General features: G+C 41.5%; 1 long non-coding RNA gene across 1 annotated transcript; it reads left to right on the top strand.

Moving 5' to 3' along the window:
* The first annotated feature begins 2,219 nt into the window (after positions 1 to 2,219).
* Positions 2,220 to 5,299, top strand: LOC122927374. Its single transcript, XR_006387781.1, has 2 exons — positions 2,220 to 2,394; positions 4,969 to 5,299. It is a non-coding gene; the product is annotated as an uncharacterized LOC122927374 (long non-coding RNA).
* The last annotated feature ends 214 nt before the right edge of the window (positions 5,300 to 5,513 follow it).

Genomic DNA, 5,513 nt, shown 5'->3' with positions numbered 1-5,513 from the left:
TTTGTTTTGGCTGTTAACCCTTGCTTTGTAACTGGAAAAAAATTATTAAAATGGAAAATCTGCCCAAAAAGTTAAATTTTGAAATTGTATCTCTATTTTCCATTAATTATTGTGGAACACCTAAAGGGTTAACAAAGTTTGTAAAATCAGTTTTGAATACCTTGAGGGGTTTAGTTTGTAGAATAGGGTCATTTATGGGTGGTTTCTATTATGTAAGCCTCGCAAAGTGACTTCAGACCTGAACTGGTCCTTAAAAATTGGGTTTTTGAAAATGTCAGAAAAATTTCAAGATTTGCTTCTAAACTTCTAAGCCTTGTAACATCCCCAAAAAATAAAATTTTATTCCCAAAAGGATCCATACATGAAGTAGACATATGGGGAATGTAAAGTAATAACTATTTTTAGAGGTATTACTATGTATTATAGAAGTAGAGAAATTGAAACTTGGAAATTTGCAATATTTTACAAATTTTTGGTAAATTTTGTATTTTTTTATAAATAAAAATAATTTTTTTTTTTACCAGTGTCATAAAGTACAATATGTGACGAAAAAACGTCAAAGCATTTTAAAGTTATCATCACTGAAGGTGACACTGGTCAGATTTGCAAAAAATGGCCTGGTCCTTAAGGTGAAACGAGGGGTTAAAAACGGTAAAAACTAAAAATGCTGCCATTCTCACTTTATTGATGTCATGGACCTCAAATATCACAAATGTGGTCATTGGGTGTTTCTACTTCAAAGTTAGAAAAAGTGGACGGAGCCACCAACAACCAATCAAATTTCACTCATTGATTTTCAGTACAAAAAAATTAACTGCTGCCATTTTTACACGTTAAATGCCATAATTCCCAAACCTTAAAGTGTTAGGCTACTTTCACACTAGCGCTTGATCGGATCCGTTCTGAACGGATCCGATCATATTAATGCAGATGGAGGCTCCGTTCAGTACGGATCCGTCTGCATTAATAACTTAGAAGATTTTCTAAGTGCGCAAGATGCCTGAGCGGATCCGTTCAGACTTTCAATGTAAAGTCAATGGGGGACGGATCCGCTTGAAGATTGAGCCATATGGTGACCTCTTCAAGCGGATCCGTTCCCATTGACTTACATTGTAAGTCTGAACGGATCCGTTCGCCTCCGCACGGCCAGGCGGACAGCTGAACGCTGCAAGCAGCGTTCAGCTGTCCGCCTGTCCGTGCGGAGGCGAGCGGAGCGGAGACTGAACGCCGCCAGACTGATGCAGTGTGAGCGGATCCGCATCCATTCAGACTGCATCAGGGCTGGACGGAGGCGTTCGGGTCCGCTCGTGAGCCCCTTCAAACGGAGCTCACGAGCGGACCGACGAACGCTAGTGTGAAACTAGCCTACGTCACTGGATGACTGTGGTTCACAATTAGGAGAAAAAATCTGATCAGACTTCAGCCATTGTCCTTAATGAAAAAAAGATAAACTGCTGCTATTATCACAGTTTAAAATGCCAAGTGTCCCAAACTTTGGGAAATTTGGGAAAAGCAGGTGGAGCCTAAAACAGCCAATAAGATTTTACCTATTGACTTCAATGTAAAACTTTCAAATATTGCCATTCTCAGAGTTTTAAAGCCAGAGGCCAATCTCATTTCAGCCATTCGGGAAAATTTTAATTGCCACCACTTTTAGACTGTTTTTTGTATACTAAGGTTCACACTTCAGTTATTTGGTCAGTTATTTCCATCAGTTATTATGAGCCAAAACCAGTAGTGAAGCCTACACAGAGATCAGGTGTGATTAAATTTGTACCTGTTCTGTGGTCTTGACCCGCTCCTGGTTTTGGCTCACAATAACTTTTTTTCTGTTTTGAGTCCATATCCATTCTGTTATGACACAAAACATATCCGTATGGTTTCCTTATGTGTTCCGTTTTTTGCGGATCATATACAGACGAAAGAATGAGGCAATAAAGAGTTACAATTTTTTTTCACCTTCCCTATATAAGATGGTCATGTGATTGCCTTGACAGCATTATCTTCAGCTTGTTTCAGCATTGAGAGCTTTGTTGGAATACTGTGCTTGGCTGGCATTGTTTTCTGGCTACTGCTATCTATTGGATAATGTCTGACGATTCAAAGGAAGAGGTTCTCTTGCACTGGCTTATTTCTCTGAATTTTGGACGGCAGCCAACTATGCAGACTGAGGAGGAGGCATTGGGTTCACCCAATTGTTTCTCAGTGGCGCAGGAAGGGCCACTTCCACACGCTGTACATGGATCTGCCACAGCATCCTGAGAAATGTCATGGGTTTTGTTGTATGTCTGTGAGCAGCTTTGACATTTTGTTAGCGATTCTGCATCCTGGCATCACATACACAAATATGAGGAGCTGCGTTTCACCAGAGTAACAGCTCATCATGACGTTGAGGTAAGTTTCCTACATTAGTTTGTGTATTAAATTTATGTTACCTTTTTATAGTGTTATTTTCAATATACTTCCTAATGGCTATGATATAGTCAAATGTAATTGTTTTTATGTTTAATTTTTACACTTTAAATTCCTGGCAACCGGCAATTCATTTGCTTCACTACATTTTGAGTTTCTGCTGGGCGTCACAACATGTCAAGTCATTTGGCAGCAACTCCAGGACATGGTGATGCCAGAGCCCAAGGTAGATGATTGGATGGGAATCGCTGAGGGCTTTGAACGTGATGCGCAGTTCCCAAACTGCATTGGGGCAATGGATGGCAAACACATCCATGTGAAGAAGCCGCCCCACTCAGGGTTGCGGTTCTACAATTATAAACAATATTTTTCCATAGTGCTTTTAGCTTTGGCTGACAGTACCTACAAGTTTATCATTGTTGATATCGGGGCTTATGGGAGCACTGCAGATGCCCACATTTTCGGAGCTTCTAGAATTAATTAACCCCACCAGAGCGTTTAGCTTGGGGGGAGGTATGGGGGCAATGACACCATAGGTAGTTTTAAAATTAGGGGTGTCTAGGGTCCATGTTCTTTTCCCTGTTTGTCTTTTCCCGCCCTTTTTCTATTACAGGTGAATTTACCTCAGAAAACGTCTTACCTGCAGTCTAGAAGATTCCAGCTTCTACAAGTGAAGAGCGCAGCTGATTGGTTGCTGCCTGTTGCTGGGGGAGATTTCCAGCTCCCTGATTTGTTGTTGCTTTTGTGGCGGGAATCTGTTCCCCTTTATATTTCCAGGTTCGGCAGAGCTGGCTCAGAAGTGCCTGAAGAGCTGACCAGCGTCCCACCCCCCCCCCTTCCCCTTCCCCTATTTTCGCACTGTGTCACCTGTTGCTGGGCTTTATTAGAGGGGTAGTGTCGCTCAGCTCATGCTGAGTGGATCTTGGTCTTTATATGGTTAATTTATTATTGGTCTTTTGGTATCGGTTATGATGGTATTTTAAAATGTATTTATTTATTTAACTTATGGTTGCAAAATATTTTAAGTGACCCTTTCCTCCACTATGTTGTTGGTGTCAATTATTTATTAGCGATTAAGTTAGTATTAGAGTGTGTCATTTTCCCCCATGGGTGATCGGGTTCAAGCCAACCAACTTGCCCTCCCAGAGCCCAGACGGCTGCCAGAATCTGTAGGATCACCAGCTCTGTTTGTAATAGTGGCTGATGAAAGGTTTGCTTTGACACCCCACGTCATAGGACCCTTCCCCAGATGCTACCTGGATGACAGCAAACGTATATTCAACTATTGGCTGACAAGAGCCCGTCGGTATGTTGAGTGTGCGCTCTGAATACTTACCAACAAATGAAGAGTATGATGGGGATCTGTGGATGACACTTATGTCACCCACAGATCCTCATAAGTGTCATCTACAGATCCCCCATCAGATGCATCAGTGTGGAGGGAGGAGGCGGGGACACTCATGGCGGAGCCCGGTGCAGTGACTCCACTCTAATACACCGGGCCCCGCAACTGTTAAACATTAAATCTTATCTATTTGTATAAGCTCTGTACGGTACTTACTGTAGTAAGCATTAAGACGGCGCAGACCGCCATCTCCCTCAGTCATGCGCCGCCTGCCACAGCTCCCTCCTCATGCACCGCCTGCCCCAGCTCCATCTGTCAATGCGCCACCTGCCTGCTTATCTCACTTTATGAATGAACAGGCAGGCGGCGCCGTCTTAATGCTTTACTTACGGTACTACAGTAAGTACCGTACAGAGCTTATACAAATAGATAAGATTGAATGTTTAACAGTTGCGGGGCCCGGTGTATTAGAGTAGAGTCACTGCACTGGGCCCCGCTATGAGTGTCCCCGCCTCCTCCCTCCACACTGATACTTCGCTGGCCGTGCTGTGCAGCATAGCAGCCAGCAAAGTATTCGCTTTATAAGACGCACGGCCATTCCCCCCCCCCCCCACTTTTTCAGGGAAAAAGTGCATCTTATAAAGCGAAAAATACGGTATGTGAATATATATACCCTCTAATACCTCATTAAATGTTTTAATTAAAGGGGTTGTTTGACTTCTGCAAATAACATTGATAAATACCATAAACTTCATGCAAGCCAGTTACTAAGGTATTGTTATTAACAATAGTGTTTCCTTTGATGGCAGCCTTATTTTCTACATCATATTATATGCTTGTTTCTATTGGTAACGACCAGCCACCAATCCATCAGTGGTGGTAGTACTTGAACACTAGATGAAAGAACTATGGCTCATGTGCACTCCCATGGTCCCGGCCACTAAAGACGCCTGCGCTTTATCATCTAGTGTGAAGGCACTACAAGCACTGATGGATAGCAGGGTGTTGTTTATACCTTGGAAATGAGCAATGTATAATGGTTTATAATAACCATACAGCATAGGAAGCAATAGAGCTACATACAGTCTCTTAGTAATATGCTTGTATGAACTTTATCATGTAGAAATGTTAAATTGTATACATTCTCCAGCCCCTTTAATTAGAAAAGTGTACTTATGTATGACTAATTTGTCGTATATTTTTTTTTCCAGGTCATATTGTCAGGATGCAAAGTGTATGAAGCAAACCATGGATGTCCTTGAAACCCCGGAAATGGATAGAAATATTATAATGTTTAAATGTACGATTGTATGTGCTAATAAAAGTAATGTTTTTATGTTATGAAAAGTCTCATACAATGTTTTTGTGTAAAAAAACTACTTATGTTCAATAATTACAGTAGGCAATAAAGAATTTACTGTACGCCCCTGAGGAAGCATTTGGAGTGAAACCCGGGTCGGGCATGAACAGTTGGCTGGTTTTATGTGATTTATATGCTTTTTTACATCTATGCTTGTAAGTAAAATAAATATTTATATGGTAGAGTTGCCTACAGGACTTCACTATTTGGAGCATACTTCCTTTGCAGCGGCGACTAAAGGGTGCAAAGTACAAGAGGAATAGAGAAACTGATACTCTGATTGATGTGCATGTGTTTTCTTCTACGCTTGTGAATACAACCTGTGCAAGTGTGTATGAATAGTGACCACAATACTTCACTATCAGTGCGTTTTTTTGCATTCCACAGGCCTCATAG

Source organism: Bufo gargarizans, chromosome 2, assembly GCF_014858855.1.
Source record: "Bufo gargarizans isolate SCDJY-AF-19 chromosome 2, ASM1485885v1, whole genome shotgun sequence".
Classification (NCBI taxonomy): Eukaryota; Metazoa; Chordata; class Amphibia; order Anura; family Bufonidae; genus Bufo; species Bufo gargarizans.
Note: the sequence above shows the minus strand (reverse complement) of the source record. Positions and strands in the feature narration are given on the sequence as shown.